Source organism: Pleurodeles waltl, chromosome 10 (genome assembly GCF_031143425.1).
Source record: "Pleurodeles waltl isolate 20211129_DDA chromosome 10, aPleWal1.hap1.20221129, whole genome shotgun sequence".
Taxonomy (NCBI): domain Eukaryota; kingdom Metazoa; phylum Chordata; class Amphibia; order Caudata; family Salamandridae; genus Pleurodeles; species Pleurodeles waltl.
In genome coordinates, this window is record NC_090449.1 from 300,014,354 (window position 1) to 300,020,612 (window position 6,259).

A 6,259-nucleotide genomic window follows, 5' to 3' on the forward strand; every position below is an offset into this window, starting at 1 on the left:
AACTGCACACAAACAACCTGGTAAGGCTGCTGCGACTGGGTCCAAAGTAGCTGAAAAATATGCTACTGGGCGGTTTGCACCTCCATGGACCTGTGTCAGGGCAGACAAAGAACAAGCATCACGTTCATGACAAAACAGTACAAAAGGCTTTGTGTAATCAAGCATACCTAAAGCTGGTGCCCTGCACATAGTTTCCCTCAATTCCATGAATGCCTTCATCTCTTTCTCGGACATGGTTATGGCACCCGGGCCATCCTGAACTTCTTTGACAGTCAGTCTTATCAAGGGCTTAGAAATAATCGAGAAGTTGGGGATCCACTGACGACAGTAGCCCACCGTTCCCAAAAACATCCTAACTTCTCTTTTTGTTGTCGGGGGATTCATCTGCAGTATGGCTGTCACTCTCTCTTTGGATATTTTTCTGGACCCTTTCTCAATCAGGTGACCTAAGTACTTCACCTCTCTCTGACAGTATTGCAGCTTCCTTGGGGACACTTTATGTCCATTCTTTCCCAAATGGTTCAGTAAGGCAATTGTGTCATACCTGCAGTCATGTTTTGTTCTGGACGCAATCAACAAATCATTAATATACTGCACTAGAGTCGACCTGAAAGGCAGTTTTAATGATTCCAAATTCTTCTTCAATATCTGATTGAAGATGGAAGGTGACTCAGAAAACCCTTGAGGAATTCTGCACCAACTGTAAACCTTATCCAGGAATTTGAAACTGAAGAGAAATTGGCTATCCTCATGAAGAGGCACCGAAAAGAATGCTTGATTAGGTCCACAACTGTGAACCACTCTGCATCACACTGAACCTGAAACATGATCACAGCTGGATTTGGCACTATGGGGCAACATTTTACCAATATTTCATTTATTTTCCTCAGGTCTTGAACAATTTGAACTTTCCCACAAGACTTTTTCAGACCCATTATTGGTGAATTACACAGGCTACTCAGCACTTGTTTCAGAACCCCTTGCTTCACAAGGTCCGCAATTATTTGCGCTACTAGAATGAGGACAACTTGTGCCATGTGGTACTGCGGTACCTGGGGAAACACTGCATTTGGCTTCACCTCTACTTTAACCGGTTCTACTCCTTTTATTAGTCTCACTTCCTTTCCTGTCAGGTCCCACACTTTCTCTGTCACTGTTCCCTGCAACTCAGGTGGTAAGTCGGTCACTTTAAGCATCGGGAATAGGGTTATCAAAGGGTATTCCTCATTTGCGGTCTAAGTCTCTAATTCTGGAAACTGACCATCGTCCCTTTCATCATCACCGTTTGTCTGCACCTCAATCCCTTCACTGGAACAGGTAATCGAACACCTTGTTTTGCACAGTAAGTCTCTTCCCAGTAAGGATACTGAACTCGAGTCACAGACTACAATTTGTGTAATCCCTGGAAGTTACCAATCTCAACTTGGACCGGATCTGTAATCGGGTTTGTCAGGAACTGATTTGCTACTCCTACCACTCTTATGGTACGCCCCGTAAGTGGTAATTTCGGAACCTCTGCACTTCTAACTGTAGAGCGTGTAGCTCCTGTATCAACTAGGAACGAGACCTTGTGACCCATCGCCTTCCCCTCTACATAGGGTCCCCTCTCGCTACTTCTAGGGACGCTGCAAGCCTGCACTCCTCACTGTCTGAACAATCATCCGACCATTCATAGTTTATTCCATCCTCACCACGCAATGGGAACATTTTGTACTGTGTTATTTTGACTCATCGTTTGACCTGTGACCTGTTGAGGAAGCATCACCTGTTGCTGTCCCATTGAAGCTAATGGTATCTGCATTTGCTGTCTAGGTACCATGGGAATCTGCTGTTGTGCCTGCTGCATTTGTGCTGGTTGAACATGTGACATTTGCATTTGCTGCACAATTTGGAGACCCTGCATCTGCACCATGTTATTCTGAAAATTAGCATTTGGCCCCTGATTTTTGGACCCTTCACATTTTGAAATGTACTGACATCATTGCTTTGTTGAACAACACCATCCTGCACCTCCATTGGGCATTCCAGCTTCCAATGGTTCGAGAGGAGCTGAGAAACCCATCCCATTCCACATCCTCTGGGGATCAGGTTTCCGGCATCATCACAGTGTTAAATTGGGAGATATACTCTGCCCAACCCCCTTCCTGTGGTTTGGTTTTGTACCCAACAATGTTCCAACAGACAAGCTACAGCAGAGAGTTCACCCAAGTGCGAGAATCTGAAAAAGGGCAATCTACCCCTCCACCCAGCTTGTTGGAGTAGGCATGGTTTCACAGGCTGCGGAAGAGATAGCTTTGGGTGCTAGTCAGGCATTATCTTCTAGGCCAGTTAGCACTGAAAATCTGTTGGTGGTCCTGATGGGTGGCCGTTCAGCAGGTACATGTCCCATATTTGGTACGTGATGGGTCACCAACTTCCCCTGTGGCTGTACATGCTTCAACACCAGAGGTACCAAATTGATCACATCGGACATTGAACCATACTGCCTACAAGAAAAAATTAGGCAGGGTGCCAGCCTGGGATCCCGGCAATTGATTTGGACACAGTCTACCTCCAGCTGCTTACCTGACAGTCCCACCCACCCTATAATTTTCTCAAATAAAATATCTTTATACTCTGGGGGGTGTGAGGATTGAAAGTAAGACTTCTTGCCCTTGCATCTGACAGCAGTGGTGGTACATTTGTTAAGACTGCAACATAGGGGCAACACTCTGGGGGAAGATTAAATCAAGAAAAGGTGCCAGTTGATTGATCATCCCCATCTAGCACCCTCGAGGGTATCTTGAGAGCTTCTGGTACGTTCAGACATACAATTTTTTAATTTCTACAACATCCTGGAATTGCCCATTTGGGGGTGGGCGGGGCAAGCCCGGGTAGGTCGACAAAAGCCACTGGATTGAATGAGCTTGTTGAAGTGGCTTTCCTTTTATCCAAGCAATTATATACCTCCGTTAGTGCACCAGAGGTGGATACCATTCTTTTTGGACTAAGCCTGGGTACTTGACAATCCCCCATTTTACACACCAACTTGGAGACCATAGATTCAGAACATCTAGGTGGGCATGTCTCAGCCAAGAACTTGAATTGCTCCAGAAGATTATCTGGAGTGTTTTTGTGGCCGCTGTCATTTGAGACCAATTTGAGCACGTAGGAGGACTTGGCAAATGCCTCATTGTTGTGCCCTGGGTTTATTACTCCCTTGTTTATTTCTCCTTTGTACCTCTCATTACAAGGCGTTTTAGATTGGCACTTTCTTTTTAGCCGAGGTTTTTCTACGCTTAACCGCCGATTAATGGTATGGTTTAGATCGGGCCATAGCTGGGAATCATCCCTGTCGTCGGAGGCTTGGGAAGCACTTACCATCAGGCCTTCAATGAAAGCCTATCCCCCACTTGATACCAGGATAGCTTCAGGGCATAAGGTGGAGGTCCTTTACCGTTCACTGAGCTCAAGGGAGAGCCTTCTCTCAGCAAGATCAATTTCTTTGGAAACCACCCCTACTGCTCTGGCCAGGAAAGAGTCCAGGGTTGTACTGAGAGGTTCTCCCTGTGGCCCTGCTGACTCCTTGGCCCCCGCAGCTTTCTCATCCCATCTTAAAGACCAAAAGCTACTGTTATGTCACCACCTAGAAGAAAGACTGACCCGAGGAGAATCACTCAAAATCCAAAACTTCACAACAAGTGCAAAGGACTCGGATGATGACCCCTTGGCTCCCACAGAACGCACAGTAGAGGTTTATCCAGGGCTATACTTCACAAACAGGGAGAGATTCACTCACCAAAGTATCTTGTGTTCACAAAATCGAAAACCAAGAGGGGTGGTCAAGCCCAGCCCAGACTTGGCCTAGCGCAGATGGGCTTCTCTCGGCCCAGTGTTTGCTGAGTGCCCCCGGCAGACGCTTTTATAGCTTTTATAGATATGTAGCCCCCCCTCCTGTGTGCCAGCACTGTGCAGGGTGGGATATGGAGTCACACCTGTTGAAGAATGCGTCCCGCGCCATGGGAGCAAAGCGCCACTTTTATAGCGCTGGGCAACAGCAGGTGCAGAGATATGGCCCCTCCCCCTGTGTGTCAGCACAGTGCAGGGTGGGATATGAAGTCCCCCCTCCTGAACTGCAGGAGCAAATCACCATTTTTGTAGCACCGGGAGGGGGCAGCTGCCTCGTCCTACTCTCTGGAACATTTTGTCTGTAGAGTCCTGAAAGGAACAATAAGGGTGTGTATCAAAATACTGATACCTATCAGGCTGTTTAAGTGTATCATGGTCACATTATTTATAATTTTTTGCTGAAGTCTCCGGTTGCGGAGATCCAGTCCGTGTTTTAGTTTTATCTTTATTTTCATTTTTGTCCTAGCGCTTTTTTGGAGACTCAGGTGTCTGCTTGATAGCATCCATATCAGATTTGCCTTTAAGTTGTTGCTTATTAGGCCTGGGCCCCAAACTATCATGACCTTTAGATGTATAGGTTTCAGAGATAAATGTAGGTAGCTCGCATTCCTGATCTGCAATGGGGACCAACATGAGGCTTTGGCATATCACCAAAGAAACTCCCTTCCCTTTGATAATACTTAAAATTATTGAAGTCACTATGGCAAAGTTGCCAATGACTTTTATCCCCAAATCCAGGCCAGGGGCTGCCACATGTTTATTTTGAATTTGCTTAAGCACTTTAGGCAAAACAGGAATTGATGAAGTACCATTAATAATGGTATATATGGCAGCAAATACAGTACCCCACGCAGCACAGCCTTCAACAGGGGGAACCATACCAAGTGGAAGACACTAAGGCCATCATTCTGAGTTCGGTGGGCGGCGGAGGCTGCCTGTCAAACTCAAACTGCCGGTAGACTGCTATTGCAGTCTGAACACAACCCGCCCTATAAAGAGTTTACCACAGGGCCGGCAGGCAGAAACAGTGTTTCCGCCCACCAGCCCTCCGGTGAACAGGGCCTACACATTGTCGCCACCAGTGTGGCGGTGCAGTGGGTGCAGCAGCACCCATCGTGCTTTCCAATGCCCTTAATTCTCCAGGTAGATAGGCAGTGCAGGGGCCCCGGCACCCCCTTTATGCCAGCCTTTGCACGGTGGGGCTACCGCCATGACCAGGCTGGCAGGAAGGGGACTTGCAATCCCCAGGGCAGCGCTGCTGCTGCTGAGGGCAACCTGGCAGCATCAGCAGTCCAACTGTGGCGCTTTCTCCACAGTCATGATGTCGGGGTCAGACCGCCACTTTGGCAGTGGTCTGACCGCAACTGTGACCCTGGCGGTCTGGTGACCCCCTGGGTCTGAATTAGGCCCATAGTGAGAATTCTAAATTTATCTTGGGGTCCCGTATGGGGAAATACTGCTTCAAGCTGATTTGTTTTTTGTGCAATCCAAAACAGAATTTCATCACGTTTGTGAAAGGTTCGTGAATTGGCATTGACTGCAGGAAAATGAGCCCAGGAATTTAAAACTTCACATTTATAGGCTTTGTGTGCCTCATCCATGAAGTTGACATCCCCATTGGCTAGTCGATAATTAAGTGAGCAGTTTCCGCTTGTCTGCAATTAACAGGAATATTCACAGGTTGCGCCATACTTCGTTTCTACCCATTGGGAAACTGGGAAGGTGGCTACACTGGCGGCAACAGCCCGTTGGGACTTCGGCAGAGGGGCTTTTCCGTCCACCGAAGTCGTGATGACCTCATTAACCTACTTATATAATCAATAAATGTTGGTTCGTTTTGGCTAGCTCACAGTACCACATCTAAACCCCCAACCTTTCAGGGCAATAGATGTCAGTAACCTCGAACATGACCTCTTTGATTCCCAAGGAACTTGTGGAAACAGATCTAACCCTTTAGTTTGTTACTTTTGCATACCAAAGGTGCCAACAAAAAGGCATGAAAATACATATTCAAATATTTACTGAAAAATATCTTATTCTTGTCTTGCAAATAAAACTTGAGCTTTGATTGTTAAGCAGATGATACCCATTATTGTAATAGGCTTTATTATGATGGTGAAAAATACAAAAAATTCAACCATGTTAATTGTTCCTAATGTGACTAAGGTTACTGCTATCTGAGATAAGCGGGAGTACTCCTCTGCCAGATCTGTTGGGATGATCTAACCCCTATACCTTGGTATTTTCTGTGAGGAAGCCGGCCTCAGTGCATTCATGAATGAACCCATCTAAGTGGGCAGGACTATCCTCCTTCTCAGGATGAAGGTCAGGTCAGCAGGGCTGTATCTCAGTCACAGCTCATAGCGGTTCC